We start from the raw sequence: 21,006 nt of genomic DNA on the forward strand, positions 1-21,006 counted from the left end.
CAACTCTTGACTGCGGTGCTTGACGCTCAACGTCAAAACAAGTCAACTTCGCTGGTTGGCGAACGTCCTGAACGTCAACACGAGCATGCGGCAGCGGCTGAACGTCCACAAGCGGCTGAAAGTCAACACGGGACTGCATCGAGTGAGGCTCTACGTCACGTGACTGACGTGACTTTGTAACGTCAACGTCAACAGGACGAGCAAAGGCTCGTTTGGGCGGCTGACGGCCAGGATCTCGATCAGCTAAACGGCGAGGATCATCGTGAACCTGCTCAGCAGTATAATCCTCCATAAGAGAGGCAAGCTTATTCTGCATATCTTGCAGCACAACCCATTTAGGATCAACAGGAGTGGGTGCGGTTCGAGACGAGGGTAACGTCTGTGACTGCAAAACACTGCCTACACTAAGACTCTCGGAGCCTGTGTTATGCTTCTGTTTAGGCGGCGAGCAGTCTTCCGATGACTGCACAGGGTCAGAGCTGTCCCAATGGCTACAACCAGGACGCTGGACCTGTCCTGAAGGAACTGACTTTCGCTTTAAGGGTCTCGAAACCTTGCTCCATGGTTTCTTACGCGAGAAGCCTTCGGATGACGAGGAGAAAATCGCCTCGCTCGTCTTATGGTAGGGGCGGTCGAGACACGCCCGAAACCATAGAGGGAACGTCTGTTCGTTGGTTAAAGCCTCTCGTACCCATAAGTCCTACAACATTACTTCTCCCTGGGGCTTGGGAGCTTGCAAGAGGTCTCGGACTAGGCGAACGACAGGCACGAACAGACGAACCCTCGGTCGCAACACTGATAACACTTTGCGCACTAATCACTTTATCCCCACGATTTTCTAATGTGGCACTCTGACACTTTAACTCTTTTACATCCGCCATGAGTTGATTACGGTCCGTAGCTAAAGATTCAACTCTCTCGCCCAAAGCTTGAATGGCACGTAACATATCCCGCATTGATGGTTCATGAGTGCTAGTAGAAGGTTCAGGCACAACTACTACTGGGGAAGGATTAGGTTCAGGGGCATGGGAGGAGGAAAATTCTAATGATCTAGAGGAACTTCTCCTCACCCTATCTCTCTCTAGCTTACGAGAATACTTATCAAACTCTAGCCAGTCGAATTCCGAAAGTACCACGCACTCATCACACCGATCTCCTAATTGACAGGTTTTACCCCGACAATTAGAACACACAGTATGTGGGTCGAGAGAGGCCTTTGGAAGACGTTTGTTACAATCCCTAGCATTACATTTACGAAATTTAGGAATTGGAGAAGGGTCAGCCATTTTGAAAAGTCAAAGAAAGTCCAAAAACAATCCAAAGTCATCAACAATTAAATCTATCCAAAAAAGAGTTCAAGAGTTTAAATTGAAGATAAAAACACCTGCACTGCGAAAGCTCAAAACCAAAAAGAAGTACTTCACCAAGACTGTTGAAAAACTCCAGGTTAACAGCGAGTAATGGAATCAACTTGTCGATCAGACCGACAGAGAAGAACTGGAGCTGTTTACATGTATATGCGGTATCTGGCCGATAGTTGGCGCTGGTGGGCACACCCGCAACCTTCATAGCGATCGCTCGCGAGTTTTTGTGTTTTTCTGTCGAGCCGCCGGAGACGTCAGCTATTATATATTCACCGGCTAAGTCAAATATTTAAAAATCGGGAGATAATTTGTAAAAACACAAACTTGAGCTCTTTACATAGGAGATAGAACAGCAAAGCCTTATAATACGACAGTTAAAACTTTAATAAAAAGGTGTAAACAAGTGGCCAGTAATTATCTGGCCAGGAGCAGAGAAGCCCCATCCCTCTGCTTGCTCACTCAACTAGTTGTCACTTTGATTGAAGCTGGGAGTTTCTAGGGGGTTGATGCTGCGGGAAAAGTATGAGGTAAAGGACTCAGGATTGCATGGTTAGCGAAAATACGAATCTTCTCAAATTCATTATTTATTCTGATAGAAATACAAACCTTCATTCATTATAAAAGTGACTTATCTTTGGGTGAGAGGAGGTTCCTGTTCCAACTGGCTGGAAAAATAATCTTAGGATTCCTAAACTTGGACCTAGTAGGTGGGGGGAGTTTAGGTTCCTTACACTTCGTGCACCAGTCGTGTGACTATACCAAGCGATCCACAGCTACAGGTTGCTAAAAGTTGATGCGGATCTCAGAATAGTTACCCTGGAAGGGGCTGAGTCCTTAGCAGTAACTGATTGGTGGAAGAGGAGACCTGTTTGCACCTTCTTCCACCATTACTGTCCTGACACTAATCCTTCCGTGAGAACTGGGATGCAACTCTTGTACCAATGCACTCCATAAGGGACTTCTATCTTGACATACTTACCTTGCTATGGGAGGTAATCATAGTCCTTATCCCTTGGTTTCAAATAGCACATGGGGTAACTGAATGGCACATAAATTAGGCTTTGTTTTTACTGTTTGATCTGATAAAATCAGTGTACTTTCTTGTATTGTACTTGGGCTTTGACAAACCATGGGTTGTAGTGCACCGCATAGAAGTGTTTGACCAGCAATCAAACCTTAATATAATCATGGAAGATGGCAATGGCAGTAGGTTCCATGATGCAGGACTCAGACATGAAGACATCGTACCCTCATTCCATCTGGGTCCCTATTGTCAGCATGGACTCTTGATCTAATGGGGAAGGTGTCTGTAAAATGCCCAGGAACCAAGATGCTATCAATTTTAACAGTGTAAGGAATTCCATTAGTCAAAGGAAGTCAGAACTGCCGTAGTAAGTAGCCCTAAGGATAATCGTCTCTCGCTGCATCTTCCTGAAAAAAAAAATGCACAAGAGACCTTAGTTGAAGATCTTGCCGACAACTGGGTGGGCATGATGTGACATCTCTGTATTTGTACAAGTGCCCAAGATCAGAATCCTGACCACCTGATGGAATCTCTCACACATTATCCCGACGTTTCAAGATGGTGTTCACCTAAGTTCAAAACTTGATGGGCGAGAAACTCGATGGTGTAAGTGCCTAAGAGAAGGAAAGTTTCCATAGCTTTCCAGGTGCGTTCCTTGGAAAAATCCTCGGTTCGCACCAGGATTCCCAGGGTCCCCCAATCAAAGATCAAGCCACGAAGTAGCCTCCCACTTTGACGACTTCTTCCACCGGCACCCAAACCTTTCCCACTGGGAGGCAGATCACTCCCGACCCTCGCTACACTTGTTTTCACTATTACACCGTTGACCTCAGCAGGCGTGACAAGGGGTGTGACGATCGGTGTCCATGGCCTACAAAATGCATTAATGGCAGTCCAAAATAACTTGGTGAGGATGAAGAACGGCAACAACCGTTCACCATCCGAGCCAAAAGCAAAGTGGCCTAAGTCACAGGTGTGTGTGTGAGTGGGACGGTAGCAAGCTAACCCCCTACCCCCACAAACTAGCAGAATGGGTAGTTAACCCTCACTAAAATTTTAATGGCTCGTCCTTTCAGCTTCGCCCAAAGTAATACCATTAATAAATAGCGCAGGTTTGTATTCCAATTACGGAATAAATACAGTACTATAAATAACCACATACTTTCTATCCTTTGTAACTAAATAACCACATACTTTCTATCCTTTGTAACTAAATAACCAAGAGATTTTATTATTTTTGGTACAATAAAATCACTGATTTTTGGATATCACCTATGATGCCCATCATGATGTGGAGCATAAAGATACAAAGGCATCCCTTATGAAGCAAAACTAGAGCACATCTCCATCTGTGAAGTAAGACAAATTCGTAGATATTTTGTATTTTTCCTAACTATACAAACCGTAGCTATTTAATAGGGGTTATTACTTTCGGCGTACCTGAAATGACAAGCCATTAGAATTTTAACAAGGGTTTACTACCACACCGCTAGTTAGCGGGTGGTAGGGAGGGTAGCTAGCTAACACCCCCCCCCCCTCACACCCACCTGTGCTTGGACTCACTTTGCTTAGAGGTAGGACTTCAAGGGGGATAGGGCTGGCGGACAAAGTTTGTATAGTTAGGAAAAATACAAATTATCTACGAATTTGTCATTTGTTCCGTAACTGACATACAAACCATGCTATTTAATAGGGGTGACTCACCCATTAGGAAGGGTGGGAAGTCCCGGCCATTACTGGCTTTTGGCTTTGCCCTGGGACTCGGTATCTGAGTGTGTCAGCACTCAACAATAAGGAGTACCTGCACCTTGCTAGAACCTTGCTACGCAAGGGCTGCGGCCTACGTAAGCTGTGTGTGAAGGTATAAAGTGTAACTCGTCCCAAGGAAGTTGACCTGTAGTCCTTTAGATGGAAACTTAGGCTAGGACTCTCCCAATACCACCTCGTCAGGGTATGGGGACGTGACAGTATTAGCTTAATACTAGGAACACTAGGAAACATGGTTTACCTGCAGTGGTTTGAGGTCAGCTGTGCAGAGAACCCAGGATGCTGCTTTCCCCAAGAGAGGGGAAGATGAAGAAAAGAATAAGGGCCAGACAAACCTTTTCATTCATGCAGACTAAGACCGGGTAACAATGCCCTCAACCTTCTACTACTTGTCCATTAAGGAGCCTGAGGTTTTAAACCAGCTGTTGTGCAGCCACCACAGGCCCGATAGAAAACGTATCGAGCCTCCTGTGGGTTACGTCTTGCAGGTAGTGGGCTGTGAAGGTCGTCTGACGCTTCCACACCCCAGCTTGAAGAACCTGCGTCACTGAGAAATTTTTCTTGAAGGCCAGGGACGTTGCTACGCCCGACATCATGTGCTCTAGGGCGACGTGACGGAGGAGGGTCTGGATTCAGGGACAGATGAATCACCCTACAAATCCATACAAAGATGGTGTTCTTGGTGACCCTCCTCTTAGTCCTCCCAGTGCTCACAAACAATGCCTGCACCTGGAGACGGACTGCAGCTGTTCTTTTGAGATATAGCCTCAGACTCCTTACTGGGCACAGTAGGAAATGGTCTGGGTCATCTGTTACAGAACGAAGACTCGAAATCTGGAAGGAGTCGAACCGAGGGTCCGGCACCACCAGATTCTGCGTCTTAGCAATAAACTCAGGGACGAATTTGAACGCTACCTCCCCCCATCCCCTTGAATGGACGATGTCATATGAGAGATCATGAAGTTCACCAACTCGCTTGGCCGAGGCCAAAGCTAGTAGGAGCACTGTCTTCCAAGTTAGGTGGCGATCTAAAGCCTGGCGTAATGGTTCATAGGGATTGATTGATTGATTTAAAGTTTTCAAGCATCCTGACATCTAAGGTCATTGACGCCGGGATTCATAGGTAGGTCTCTTAAGAGACCTGAGAACTCGAACCACGTTCCATGGAGGAGGTCTCACTTCCGACTGAGGGCAGGTAAGTTCATAACTTCGTATGAGTAGGGAAAGTTCCAGCGAGGAGGAAATGTCCATTCCTTTGAGCCTGAAGGCTAGACTTAAGGCTGAGCGATAGCCTTTCACAGCCGAGACTGAAAGGCGCATTTCTTCCCACAAATACACAAGGAACTCCGCTATTGCTGGAATAGTGGCATCGAGTGGGGAGAGACCCCTTCCACGACACCAACCACAGGACTTTCCACTTTGCCTGGTAGACAGATGCGGATGACTTTCGCAGATGTCCAGACATCCTAATCGCAACTTGTTGCGAAAATCCTCTCTCAGCGAGGAGATGCTGGATAGTCTCCAGACGTGAAGTTGTAGTGAAGCTACGGATTTATGAAGATGTTGGCATGTGGTTGTCTGAGTAGCTCGTGTCGCGGAGGGAGTTCTCTCGGAAGTTTTGTTAGGAGTTGCAGAAGGTCCGGAAACCATTCCGCGTGATGCCATAGCGGAGCTATGAGGGTCATTGAAAGATTGACCAATATTCTGGTCTTGTTGAGCACCCTCCTCATCAGACAGAATGGGGGAAAGGCGTACACGTCGATGTTGTCTCACCGTTGTTGGAAGGCATCTTGCCAGAATGCCTTGGGATCCGGGACTGGGGAGCAGTACAGCGGAAGCTTGAAGTTCAACGCTGTCGCGAACAGATCCACAGTCCGGGAACCCCACAAAGTCAGGACTTTGTTGGCTACTAGATGATCCTAAGACCACTCGTTACTCACTATCTGAGACGCTCTGCTCAGACTGTCGGCGAGCACATTCCTCTTGCCTGGAATGAAACGTGCCGATAGTGGAATCGAGTGGACTTCAGTCCATCTCAGAATCTCTACTGCAAGATGGGATAGCTGCTTCAAAAAGGTACCTCCTTGCTTGTTGATGTTAGCCACTACTGTGGTGTTGTCGCTCATCACCACCACAGAGTGACCCGCCAGGTATTGTTGGAACTGTTGAAGGGCCCAGAAGACAGCCTTCATTTCTACAAGATTTATATGGAGGCACTTTTCTGATTCTGACCACAGGCCTGAGGTCCTGTGGTGCAGAACGTGGGCACCCCACCCTTTCTTTGAGGCGTCCGAAAACATCATCAAATACGGGGGGAGGATGAGAAGATCCACTCCTCTTCGTAGGTTCTCGTCTGTCACCCACCATAGGAATCATGACGTCCGGGGAATCGTAACCTTGATTCCACTGGGACTTGAGTCGCCAATGGAGAGATCTCATCCTGAAGCGACCGTTGGGAACTAGACGAGCCAAAGATGAGAGGTGACCGACGAGACGTAACCACGATTGGGCTGGAAGTTCTTCCCGTTTGAGGAAAGGGCTTGCGACCCTCCTCAGCCTTGCTATCCTGTCGTCTGATGGGAAGGCTTTGTGGAGATTGGTGTCTATGATCATGCCTAGATATACCAGTCTTTGAGTGGGAAGCAGAGAGGATTTCTTGAGATTAACCATGATCCCCAGTTCCTGGCAAAGTCCCAGAAGTTTGTTTCGATGTTGAAGAAGGGATGACTGAGTCTGCTAGGATCAGCCAGTCGTCCATATAACGGAGGAGACGGATGCCGATCCTGTGTGCCTACGACGATATTAGGGTGAACACTTTGGTGAAAACCTGTGGTGCTGTGGAGAGACCGAAACACAGCACCTTGAACTGGTAAACCTTGTTGTCTAAGCTGAATCTCAAGTACTTCCTTGAAGATGGATGGACTGGGATCTGGAAGTAAGAGTCCTTCAGATCCAGTGTACACATGAAGTCTTGCGGTCTCACTGCAAGTCTGACCGTGTCTGCGGTCTCCATGCTGAACGGAGTTTGCTTGACAAACTTGTTCAGAGCTGAGAGGTCGATGACGGGTCTCCAGCCTCCAGACGCCTTCTTTACAAGAAAGAGTCGACTGAAGAAGCCTAAGACCCGTCAAGCCTCTTGGAGAGCACCCTTCTTCAACATGGTCTGGACTTCTGCCCGAAGGGCTTGCCCCCTCGCTGATCCCATGGCAAGGGAGCTCAATGACACTGGATTCGCTGTCAGGGGAGTTAGAGATGTTGTGAACGGGACGCGATATCCCTGACTGATTACGGAAATCGTCCAGGAATCGGCCCCCAGGTGCTGCCACCTGTTCGTGCAACTTTGTAGGCATTCCCCCACTGGTGTACATGGAGGGGGACTGCCACCCCTAGCGTTTGCGGCCTCGACCGCTCCCTCTAGGATTCTTCCCTCCCCTGGAGAACTTCTTGCCTTTCTTGTCCTTAACAAGAAAGGGCTTAGACACCATCGTCTTCGCTGCCGGTTTCGTGGTCTTGGTAGGGCGTGACTGCTGAGGTGCTGGAGGTTTATAGGGCTTAGATGTCAGAGCCCTATGTAGGAGGGAGTCTTGGTTCGACTTCCTCCACCTCTCAGCGGCCTGCTCCACGTCCCTAGGCTCAAACAAGTTCGTCCCCATCATGGAAGAATGTGTGAGCCTGCTGATCTCGATGTTGGGGACCTTTTGATGGAACCTCTGACACCGCATCTCGACGTTTCAAGATGGTGTTAGCCCACAAGTTCGAGACTTGGTGGGCTAGAAACTCGATCGTGCGAGTGCCTGAGTAAAAAGGTCTCCATAGCCTTCCTGGTACGTCCTTTGGATAAATCCTCCAAACGTATCAGGATACCTAAGGTCCCAAGCCAGATGTCCAGCCACGAAGTGGCCTGCATGGCACACTTCGCCACCTTCTCCTGGCTAAGGATCTCAGTCGCCGAGAATGAGACCTGCCAGGTGGAGTCTCTCTCAAGAGGGACTTCCTTGGTAAGCTCTTCCAATGAATGGTGAAGGGGAAGAGCCAAACAAGTCTCCTCTACGATGTCGAAGTACCTCCTCTGTTGTACACGAGGAAGTGGGAGGACCTTGTTGCCGGCGCTGGAACGGCTGGAGGCGGCAAGCTCGGAGAGCTGGACTTCGATATTTTCCTTGGCACTCTTGACCCCTTGAGATCAGGGCAAAGCCGCACTGGCCTTAAGAGGGTTTTTGAGTCCCAAAGACTCGGTCCAATACCGTGTCTTTACCCTCACGAGGAGGAATCTCTGGGTCAGCAAACCCATTGAGAGTCCTCATAAGGGTCAGAACCTGCCAGAATGCATGTTCTCACTCCTGCAGCTCTCCTCCTGAAGGATTAGCAGCGAAGTCTCCTGTCCCCAAAGGCTCTTCTTGGGGGGACTCGCGGACGTTCTCCGAATGACTGGCTGGCTCCGGTTAAGTCTTGATGAAGACTTTGGTACCGTCTTGGAGTCATTCGACTCCCTCCTGGGAGGGATGCAAGACTCCAACAATGACGGGGGCATGCTCTTCTCCACTCGTAACCGAGAAGACTTTTCAACGCGAGGTGGGGTTTCCCTCATTGGTGCGATGGGGGAACGCCTCACCTCACGTGACTCCCCTGAGGACGGGAAGTCTTCGTCCGAAGGGGAGGGAGAAAAGGTCTGGGGTGGAGAGGAGATCTGCCTCAAAGACTTACGAGGAGTCAGCTTTGCCCTCGGAGAAGTTACCACGTTAGAAACTCCTCTTTTCCTCTTCAGGGGAGTAGAAGCTGCCAAGAATTTGTGGCCCAGGCCAGAGAGAACAGGCTTAAACGCCTGCACGACCGCTCTGACCAGTGTCCCAAACCAAGGTTGCTGGCTGACGGCTGCGCTGTCAGATACTCCCTCTGGAGGGAAAGGGATCGACCGATCCCTGGGAGGAGTTACCAAAGGGGGGTTCGCCTGAAAAGAAGATGGAGAAGAAATGTCCCTGGACCTTTCTGGAACCTTCCCCCCGGCCGGCAAGCGCGGGGGGAATATTGCCGATCGCGCTGGCGCTCGCGTGATGGGGAATACCCAGATTCGTGCGCGGGAGACTGTTGGTGCGCTCGGGCTGGCGAATGTTGGCGCGCGCAAGGGCAATGGCGAGGGTGCGCGGCCGAGCGATGGCACGTAGGAGCGTGTGCCGGAGACGGCAGAGGGAGCGCAGAAGGTAATTGCGCTCGCACGCGCACAGGATGAAGAGCCCGTGCGGGCGATGATACCGTTGAGCACGCGCGAAGGAGAGACATCTCTTGCGCGCGGGGCGCGCATGTATGCGCACATTAGGCTGGGGAGATGGGCATGGGCGCGCAGGACGCGCGTGCATCCTCGTGGGCGCGCAGGACGCGCGTGCATCCTCGTGGGCGCGCAGGACGCGCGTGCATCCTCGTGGGCGCGGAGGACGCACGTGCATCCTCGTGGGCGCGGGGGGTGACTGCGCGCGAGAGATGGCATGCAGGTGAAGAACAACGGCGCGCTGGCGAGCGCTGACGAGCAGGGAAATTATTCAACTTCCCTACTGCGCCCAGATCGGAAGATCATGGGCGAGCAGGCGAGTGCTGGCGCGCAGGAGAGCGCTGGCCAGCAGGAGAACAATGGCGCGCAGAAGGTTGAAGGTGCGCTGGCACGCTTTAGCAGCAATGTCCGCCAACAGTGAGTGCTGGCGCGGAGGTGAGCGCTGACGCGCTTTGTCAGAATCGTTGGTAGCAGAAGAGCGTTGGCGTGTAAGGGACGTATGCGCCAATTTGCGCATACGCCCTTGATGCCCCGAAGGGACCGTTGCCTGTCTTACAAAAACAGGATGGGTGGGCGCCCACAGCGCATCAGCAGCCAGGAACGGCGACGGCAGGTCAGCAGGTCTGACGGGTGGAAGATCGACGTGTCCTTTGTAAGGACGGCCTTCCACCGAAGGGGATTGCGAACGATCCGCAGAGAGGTCCAGGGTTGTAGAGCCAGAACAGTCGGGGATTGACGACGAGGCTGCTCTGCGGTGGACTGCGGCGATGATGATGAACCAAAGAGGTGCCTCCTCACACCCTTGTGAGGTGAAGGAAGGCGAGCTTTACGCCGAATGCGCCCTCTGGGAGACGTTGGGTCAGCAATCTTACTGTCAGCAGTCCTCCGAAGAGGAGTCTCTGTGAGTGAACTCCCCCGTGGGGGAGAATCAATGGCAGGAGAGACTGTTGGACTTAGTTCCTTCCACGAAGGTTGAGCAGAGGGAGAAACTAAGCCTTCAACGACAGCAGGTTGATCAATTGCAGAGGTCGGAGATAACGCATCGGAAGCCTCTGCCACCACAACGTCGACGATAGACAGAGGATCAACCTCTGCCAAAGACGGCGATTGTTTGACAGCGGCACCCAACCGGATCATGTCAAACAAGGCTTCCTTGTAGAGCGAACCCTCGAGCCCCAAGGAAGACCAAAGCTGAAACAAATCATTATTGCTTACATTAATATTTAAATCCTCCCCCATGGGAGGAGGAGCTGCCTCGCTATGGGAGGCAACGCCCTCTCCCGAACCCCGAGGTCGGTTAACAGAACTATAGCCTACGCTACCCCTCGACGGTCTCTCAGAAAAAAACGATCGAGCAGGAGCTTCGGTGGAGGTTTGGGCAATGGAAGAAGAGTCCTTGGGAATTTCTCCTTTCAAAGAAACCTTCGAAGGAGAAATATCCTGCTTGGACGACTACTTCCGTCGCCAAGAAAACCTCTCCCACTGGGAGATAGACCACTCCCTACACTCACCACACCTATTAGTTCTATCACACCGCTGACCCCTACAATAAGGACAAAGGGTGTGAGGCTCCGTCTCGACCGCCGACATAAACGTACAACAAGGGCGGTCAGATAATCCAGGACACTTGCGTATGATAGCAGAGGCCAACTTCACAAACACACCTGTAGAAGAAAAAGCAAAAATGCATTAATGGCTGTCAGAGAGGCGAGGGTGTGAGCGGACACGTCCGACTACCACCCGAGCCGAGAGCAAAGTGAGCTCAAGCACAGGTGTGTGTGAGGGGGGGGGGGGGGGTAGCAAGTTACCCTCCCTACCCCCCGCTAACTAGCGGTGGGGTAGTAAGCCCTCGTTAAAATTCTAATGGCTCGTCATTTCAGCTACGCCCAAAGTAATACAGTAACCCCTATTAAATAGCGAGGTTTGTATGTCAGTTATGGAACAAACAGAAATTTAACAGATAGGGGACACTGAAGCACAGCCAAGAGAGACGACCGCAACCCAGTAGCCTCTCTCTCGGAACCTATCAAAAGAGCTAGAAGATCTGGATATCTTTCAGATTAGAACCTCCATTAAGTATCCCTCAGTCTAAAGATAATCAAAAATGTAAAGAGATGTTCTACCTGCCTATGAATGGAGGGGGTACTTGGATCATTCCCTACTGCCGATGTCAGTAGCAACTGAAATATGACAAATTCGTAGATAATTCATATTTTTCCTAACTATACAAACCTTAGCTATTTACATGGGGTAATTACTTCGGCGTAGCTGAATGACGAGCCATAAAAGTTTTAACGAGGGTTTACTACCCCGCCGCTAGTTAGCGGGGGGTAGGGAGTGGTTGCTAGCAAACACCCCTCCCCCCCTCACACACACTGGTGAAAGGCTCACTTTACTTAGAGGTAGGACTTATCTTGGGGGACAGGGCTAGCGGGCACATATGTGTAAATAGCTAAGGTTTGTCTAGTTAGGAAAAATACAAATTACCTACGAATGTCATTTGTTCCGTAACAAATACAAACCACGCCATTTACATGGGGTGACTTAACCCTTAGGAAGGGTGGTAAGTACCCTACCATACTGGCTTTGGCTTGCCCGGGGACCCCGAACCCGAGTTTGTAGGAACTCAAGGGGAAGGGGTCCCTGCTCCTCGCTGGCTGTTGTGAAACTGCTGCGGCCTACGTAAGCTGTGTGTGAAGGTGAGAAGTGACTCGTTCTAGGAAGTTGACCTGGAGTTCTTCAGATGGAAATCTAGGCTAGGACTTACATGCAGAGGTTCGAGGTCAGCTGTGCAAGGAACCCAGAATGCTGCTTTCTCCAAGGGAGGGGAAGATGAAGAAAAGAATAAGGGCCAGGCAGATCATTTCATTCACGCAGACTAAAACCGGGTAACAATACCCTCAACCTTCTGCTACTTGTCCAATAAGGAGCCTGGGGTTAGACCAGCTGTTGTGCAGCCACCACAGGGCCGATAGAAAACGTATCGAGCCTCCTGTGTGTCACGTCTTGCAGGTAGTGGGCCGTGAAGGTGGTTTGACGCTTCCACACCCCAGATTGCAGGACCTGCGTCACCGAAAAGTTCTTCTTGAAGGCCAGGGACGTAGCCACGCCCCTGACATCATGCACCCTAGGGCGACGTGACGGAGGAGAGTCAGGATTCAAGGCCAGATGTATTACCTTGCGAATCCAGGCCAAGATAGTATTTTTGGTGACCCTCCTCTTCGTCTCCCCGGTGCTCACGAACAAAGCTCGCACCTGGGGGCGAATTGCAGCTGTTCTTTTAAGTTACAACCTCAGACTCCTTACTGGGCACAGTAGGAGATGGTCTGGGTCATCTGTTACAGAACGGAGACTCGAGACCCGGAAGGAGTCGAACCTCGGGTCCAGCACTCCCGGGTTCTGAGTCTTGGCAACGAACTCAGGGATGAAGCTGAACGTTACCTCCCCCCATCCCCTTGAATGGGCGACGTCGTACGAGAGACCATGAAGCTCACTGACTCGCTTGGCCGAGGCCAAAGCTAGCAGGAAAACCGTCTTCCAGGTAAGGTGGCAATCAGAAGCCTGGCGTAATGGTTCGTAGGGAGGTCTCTTCAGAGACCTGAGACCTCGAACCACGTTCCATGGAGGAGGTCTCACTTCCGACTGAGGGCAGGTAAGTTCGTAACTCCGTATGAGAAGAGACAGTTCCAGCGAGGAGGAAATGTCCACTCCTTTAAGCCTGAAGGCAAGACTTAAGGCTGAGCGATAGCCTTTCACTGCCGAGATTGAAAGGTGCATTTCCTCCTGCAGATAAACGAGGAACTCCGCTATTGCTGGTAGAGTGGCATCGAGGGGAGAAATACCTCTTCCAGGACACCAACCACAGAAAACTCGCCACTTCGCCTCGTAGACCCCTGCGGAAGACTTGCGCAGGTGGCCAGACATCCTGTTCGCAACTTGCTGCGAAAATCCTCTCTCTGTGAGGAGATGCTGGATAGTCTCCAGGCGTGAAGTCGAAGCGAAGCTACAGCTTTGTGGTAAATGTTGGAGTGTGGTTGTTTGAGTAGCTCGTGACGTGGAGGGAGCTCCCTCGGAATCTCCATGAGGAGTTGCAGAAGGTCCGGGAACCAATCTGCATGATGCCATAGCGGAGCTATCAGGGTCATTGAGAGATTGACCGATGTTCTGGTCTTGTTGAGTACCCTCCTCATCAGACAGAACAGGGGAAAGATGTACACATCGACGTTGTCCCACCATTGTTGGAAGGCATCCTGCCAGAGAGCCTTGCGGTCCGGGACTGGGGAGCAGTACAGCGGGAGCTTGGTGTTCAGTGCCGTAGCGAACAGATCCACTGTCGGGGAACCCCACAAAGTCAGGACTTTGTTGGCTATATGAGGATCCAAAGACCACTCGGTACTCACTATCTGCGTCGCACTGCTCAGACTGTCGGCGAGCACATTCCTTTTGCCCGGAATGAAGCGAGCCGCCAGTGAAATCGAGTGGACTTCGGACCATCTCAGGATCTCTACTGCAAGATGGGATAGCTGTTCCGAAAAGGTACCTCCCTGCTTGTTGATATAAGTCACAACTGTGGTGTTGTCGCTCATCACCACTACAGAGTGGCCCACAAGGACTTGGTGGAACTTCTGAAGTGCCAGGAACATGGCCTTCATTTCTAGCAGGTTTATGTGCAGGTACTTTTCTGATTCTGACCACAGGCCTGAGGTCCTGTGGCTCAGAACATGGACCCCCACCCTTTGTTTGATGCGTCCGAGAACCGCATCAAGTCTGGGGAAGGGACGAGAAGATCCACTACTTTTCGTAGATTCTCGTCTGCCACCCACCATTGGAGGTCCGCCCGTTCCGCAGGTCCCATAAGGATCAAGGTGTCCGGGGAGTCGTGGCCTTGACTCCACCGGGACTTGAGTCGCCACTGGAGGGATCTCATCCTGAGGCGACTGTTGGGAACGAGACGGGTCAGGGAGGAGAGGTGGCCGAGGAGACGAAGCCACTATTGGGCTGGAAGTTCTTCTCGATTGAGGAAAGGTCTCGCGACCTTCCTCTGCCTTGCTATCCTTTCGTCTGATGGGAAGACTTTGTGGAGATTGGTGTCTATGACCATGCCTAGATATACCAGTTTCTGAGAGGGCTGCAGGGAAGACTTCTCGAGATTTACCACGATCCCCAGATCCTGACAAACTTTGAGGAGTTTGTCTCGGTGGCGAAGAAGGGTTGCCTCCGAGTCCACTAGGATCAGCCAGTCGTCCAGATAACGAAGGAGACGGATGCCGATCCTGTGGGCCCACGAAGAGATGATGGTGAAAACTCTGGTGAACACCTGAGGGGCTGTGGAGAGACCGAAACACAGCACCTTGAACTGGTAGATCTTGTTGTCTAGGCAGAATCTTAGGTACTTCCTTGAAGACGGATAGATTGGGATCTGGAAGTACGCGTCCTTCAGGTCCAGTGTACACATGAAGTCTCGTGGTCTCACCGCAAGTCTGACCGTGTCTGCCGTCTCCATGCTGAACGGAGTCTGCTTGACAAACCCGTTCAGGGTCGAGGTCAATGACTGGTCTCCAGCATCCAGACGCCTTTCTCACAAGAAAGAGTCGACTGTAGAAGCCTGGGGACCCGTCTACAACCTCCTGGAGCGCGTCCTTCTTCAACATGGTCTGGACTTCTGCCCGGAGGGCTTGCCCTTTTGCTGATCCCATGGCAAAAGAGCTCAATAACACTGGATTCGCTGTCAGGGGAGGTAGAGAGGCTGTGAACGGGACGCGATAACCTAGAGTGATCACGGAGATCGTCCAGGCATCCGCCCCAAGTTGCTGCCACCTTGTCGCACAACTCTGTAGGCATCCCCCCACTGGTGGACATGCAGGGGGATTGCCAACCCTAGCGTTTCCAGCCTCGGCTGGAACCTCTAGGGTTTTTGCCTCCCCTGGAGGACTTCTTGCTCCTTCTGCTCTTGGCAGGACAGTGCTTAGACACCTTGGGCTTCGCTGTGGTCGTCTTCTTTGTGTCCTTAGCTGAACCACTGGAGGTTTGTAGGGCCTCGATGTCAGGGCCCTGTGGATGAGGGAATCCTGTTTGGATTTCCTACACCTCTCGGCGGCGAGCTCCACGTCCTTAGGCTCAAACAGGCTCTTACCGAGGACGGAAGAGTGTCTGAGCCTGCTAGCCTCTGCACTGAGGACCTTATGATGGAACGAGACGAAGATCTGTCCGCCTGGCGGCGCTGGCGCTGGGGCTCGTGTGTCGGGCCCTGGTCAGGGTCGCGCGTGAACGGCTGGCGCGATACTGGCATCTCGCGCGCGCATCCACGATGGCGGGCAGGCGAGGAAACAGGAGCGATGGAGCGCTGGTGATAGAGCGGGCGCGTGGGCGCGCAGCAGCTGGAGCGGGCGCATGGTCGCGAGAGCGCGTAGGCGATGGCGAGGGCATGTGGCGCGCAGGAGCCGGCACGGGAGGCGGCCGAACGTGCGGACGCGCAGCGACCTGATGCGGCCCAGAAGGGCGCAAGATAACGGGGGCGCCCGAGCGACTGTCCGGAAGAACGAGGCGAGGGCGCATGAGCGCTGGAGCAGGATCGCGAGCGGCCGGGATGGCGCATTGGCGCGGAAAGTCCAGGGCAAGTACGCATTACCAATAGAGGCCAACTTCAATCACACTGCGAAAGAGAAAAAGCAAAAAGACAGATTAATTATGGCAGTCAAAGCGAGGGAGAGCACAGACAGGTCTGTTCTCTTCCCGAACCAAAAGTAAAGTGAGCCTTTCACCTTTGTGTGAGGGGGGGGGTAGCTAGCTCCCCTTCCCTACCACCCTCCAACTAGCGGCGGGGTAGTAAACCCTCGTTAAAACTTTTATGGCTCGTCATTCAGCTACGCCGAAGTAATTACCCCATGTAAAAAGCGTGGTTTGTATTTCAGTTACGGAACAAACTAGGCTTATGCACTGGTTAAGCAAACAATAGGGAAACAGTAACGGGGGTTAGCTCGGTTACTACCTTCTCAAGGAGACGAGAGACTTCCAAGGGAAGCGTATTTCTTACCGATACCAAGCCATTGGTGATAGGTCGGCGTGGGACTGTTAACCAGCAAACTGTGACAGCCATAGCTGTCAAAACAGGATCTTCCTCTACTTGATGAGCCCCACATTTCAAAAGGGAAAAAACACAAAAAACATCACCTAATCTAAGATTCCACACCTAACCTAATAGCTGTATCCTTAAGTACCAGGGGGGGGGAGTGGTATGGTCCCCTGCAACTATCTTAGACCGTCTTATCCTTAGCTTAACCCAAGACTAAGCCTCAATAAAATGTTTGCTTCTGACCCAGCTTCACTCTGGACTAAATCATCATTTTTTGCAAATGATAAAACCCTCTTCATATCGTATTTCAGACAAAGATAAAAATTTTCGGTTTATATACGATATTTAGCACAACTGGAATGCCTTATAAGAAATGAACAAGTGCTGGCTACTCTGATACTTTTTCTCTTTATGATTAATGAGGGCTGGGGCATAATAACACGTATTGATCAAAGTCTCGAGTCTATGGTCATTGTTTAATTCTACAAGATTGATGGTGGGTTATCGTGCATGTGTTGGTTTCAATTGCTTTGGGAAACTATGTTTTTAGAATAAATTATTCATCAACAGAATTTTTTAACCTTTCAAGAGCTTGCAAGGACATGCATAAGTTCCCTTATGTATTTTTACAACCCCCCTCCCCACCCAATTTTCTCTTCAGTTCCATCATGACTGATGGTATTATTGTAGTGTATTACAGAGCAATGTAACCTAGGAAATCAAACTACTTTTTCTTTAAAGAGAAAATTACGCTCTCTTAGAAAATGACACTCGTTCCCATCACAAATGAATAGTTTCAGAAATATATAGCAGTGCCAGCTGAACTCGGTTGAGTCCCTTGTTAGGCTGGGAGGAACGTAGAGAGTAGAGGTCCCCTTTTTGTTTTTGTTTCTTTGTTGATGTCGGCTAACCCCCAAAATTGGGGGAAGTGCCTTGGTATACTGTATGTATGTATGTATATATATACATCTATATCCTACAATAATTCGGGACCCCCAGTGGGAACTCGGGGTTTTGGGCGAGGAAAACATACTGGGGAATCGATATATAAACGTAAAACAAGCCTTTTTTTCTCTATACATTGCCTTCTTGGATGTATAAGCGGAGGAAAATACAAAGCAGGATAGCTGGATAAACTTTAGGCGCCATTGCAAAGGCTATGTCTCATGAAAAACTACAGTAACCAGTGCTACCAACGTCTGATGTAGATTAAATATCGTAACATGCTAACATTAGCAGTGTTTTTCATTTAATTTTTCTCATTCTACTTGCCCGTTATAGATGCTCTTGTTCGTGCAGTTGTTCATAGCAGGTTTCATCCTTCTGCGCAAAAAACCCGCTTCCCTGCGCAGAGACTTTTCCTCCACCAATAGAATTTCTTCTCTCTAATCGTGAAATTTAAGTATTCGTCTCTCTACCAGCTCTGTTCAAGTCTATTACTTGAATAGTTATGTAATACCCTCGTATACATATTACGTTTGACCCCAGTATTACTCGTTTTATTATCCGATACCTTATAAAATCACCTCATTTTATATACCCATCAATTATTATTTATCATACATTCCATTTTATCTTCATATAATACTTTTATACATTTTCTTATTACCTTGGCCCTCCCAGATTTCACATAAATACCTGCTCTGGACAAGTTTCCCATTCTGTTCATTCATGTTTACTCTCTAGACTCTGTTGCTTTTCCATTAACCAATCACGAACACATACGTATGTAAAGTTTGCATAGGGGGGTTAATATTTCCCTAACCCCCCCTTCCAACAAGCCCTTTTCAGTGGAAACCTTTACCCAAGTCAGGTCTTTGATAGTTCGTGTTGTCTTTTGCGTATTTTACGATCTAAGTATTAGAAAATTATGACGACTTCAGTAATCCATACTTGAAAGTATTTTGGTGTATTCCAATCTTGATAATTTTCTTAAATCACGTAATAAATGCGTTAGTTTTATTATATTTTGTCAGAGTACGAAGCTCAGCATTACATATTGCCAATGCATACGAGGGTGATGTTTTATTTCCCTGTGATCGTAAGTGAGGAACAAGAACAATTAAATTTAACGCTGGTAATGTCATCGTAACATTACTAATGTTAGCGTGCGCAGCACATTACCGCTTGCCAGTACATACGAGCTTGATTTTTTATTTTCATGCGAGCGAAGCCAGCTAATGGGGAAACAAGAACCATTATATATAATGTTATCGTAACAGTACTAACATTACCGTACCGTGAGTGAAGTGATATAAAAAAGGGCATTATATTGGGTTTGTGACCTGGGAACTTCTAGGTTAGGTTCTGTACCCTTTAGTACTTTTTTATATTTTGTGTAAAGAGTATATGGAAAAATTCTTTAAAATACACACGATAATAATACCGTATCATTGCTAACGTTAGTAATTCCACCGTAACGTTGGCAACGCTGTATATCACCGTAACGTTGACAACGCTGTATATCACCGTAACGTTGACAACGCTGTATATCACCGTAACGTTGGCAACGCTGTGTATCACCGTAACGTTACTAATTTTACCGTTCGCAGTACATACGTGAGTGAAGTGACACCGAATCTGAACAAATTACATTCAAGTATTTTAACAAAATATAAAACATTATATATAATCGAAAACATGTTTTCCTGTAGAAAATAACGTGATCTAACCGGTTTTCACCTTCATTTCATCCGTAATAACAGCAACCAGTCTGGACATTTAAAGTTAGTCAGACTGGTTGTTTCTGTTGAAATGAAGGTCAAATTCGGTCAAATCACGTTATTTACTACAGGAAAACATATCTTCTGTTCGAAATCAGACCCTGTAATAAAGTACAACTTTACCTGACTGATATCCCATTAGGCAGTGCGTGATTAAAAGTTTTTTAGGAAAAATTGCAGTTTTTATTAAAAGTATGTCACCCCTACAATAAAGAGGCAGTCGCAGGGCTTCTCCCATCTACCTTCGACCTCCCAAACATAAGGTTAGAATTACTGTAAATATGCCTACTTATGATACCTTAATAGTGGCAAACGGGGACGTATCGATTGCCCGAACAGGGTAGTGAAATTGCTTAGAAATAGTTTTTATCTTGGTCTGAAATATGATACGAAGCTAGTTTTACAATTTACGAAATATGATTTAGTGTAAACATACCAGTAGTGAAGCAAAGAGAGTTGAGACTGTGTCTTAGGGTTAAGTATATGGCAGTTTAAAAGGGGGTTGCATGGGGATTGCATGGGGATTGCATGGGGATAACCCCCCCCACCGTAGACAAGTAGGTAAGGACACAGCAGTCTAAGGGGGGGATAAGTAAGTAAGGACACAGCAGTCTAAGGGGGGGTAGGCAAGTAAGGATACAGCAGTTTTCAGAGCGCCCCCATCCCAGGTAGGTAAGGATATGCTCCTAGGTTAGGTTAGGCCGTGAATTTGAGGTTAGGCAGTGTTATGCTGTTATTTTCTTTTTATAATGTGAATCTTCATTCATAAATTTTTTAATTATGGTTCTTTTCACTAAGTTACTTCGTGTTCATTAAGCATTTCTGAGTATACTCATTGCTGCAATTTATTCGTTTCGGCCATTTCTCCAAACCCCCCCCAAAAAAACTTTCCCACTGGGTTTGACCCTAGTTATAATAAATAGGGCTCTAAGAACTCAAGCACTCTGTTTGCCCCCAAAAATCGCGAACAGAAATGTCCAAAACACAAAAATTAAGGACTAGGCAAAATATAGGGTTCATGTATTTAGCTAGAAAAAAGTACATATTTACCACAAGCAACCGTCCATTTCATATAACGATTTTAAATTTCGATAGAAATTATTATATCATAAAGTAACAGCCTATTAAAACTAACATCAATTTCATAATGCACTTGGACCAACGCATTTTTATGACATTAGTAAAATTTGGCCTATGGCCCCTAACTTAAAACAAGTAGGCCTACTAACAAGTCAACTTTATATCTATAGAATGTTTGTTTGAAAATAACTCTAATAATACTTTAAATATACCTGATATGGTATCTGCACCAATGGTACGAACCTTTGAGAAAATGATGGACGTTTAATTACGGAAAAAATCGGAAACGAGGAGCAATGCGAACCTTTGAGGAGCAGTAATCTAATCTTGCCGTCTTTCACGACACCTCGGTGTTGCCAAATGAATTAGTCCAAAAATCCCCCAAACATAATAAAAATCCCCAAAATAACCCAAAAATTCCCATTTCCACAAATATACTTTCCTGTGATCTTGTAGGCTTTAATAATATAGAAATTACTCACTATACCTCATATAATTGTAAGCAAACTAATTGCAGCAATATAAAGGTTTACTTATCTTTGTTTATTCTTCATAAAAATTTGTACAGAATATCCCCACCAGACACAAAACATCCCTAAATCTAGGGATAAATCTCCATAGCTGGCAACACTGCGACAACTGATGCCTCTGCCTCTCCCAAATGCGGAACAATACATTTGGCAGGAATTTTGGAATGTGGATTATTTTATTAA

At 48.4% G+C, this 21,006-nt stretch overlaps 1 long non-coding RNA gene across 1 annotated transcript in view; it reads right to left on the reverse strand.

Moving 5' to 3' along the window:
- The window catches only part of LOC137634603 (uncharacterized), a 43,059-nt gene extending 22,415 nt beyond the window's left edge, over positions 1-20,644 (reverse strand). The window contains exon 1 of the long non-coding RNA XR_011042539.1: positions 20,537-20,644. This is a non-coding gene — a long non-coding RNA (uncharacterized lncRNA). The remainder of the gene's footprint in view (positions 1-20,536) is intronic.
- Positions 20,645-21,006: the final 362 nt, after the last annotated feature.

Source organism: Palaemon carinicauda, chromosome 45 (assembly GCF_036898095.1).
Source record: "Palaemon carinicauda isolate YSFRI2023 chromosome 45, ASM3689809v2, whole genome shotgun sequence".
Taxonomy (NCBI): Eukaryota; Metazoa; Arthropoda; class Malacostraca; order Decapoda; family Palaemonidae; genus Palaemon; species Palaemon carinicauda.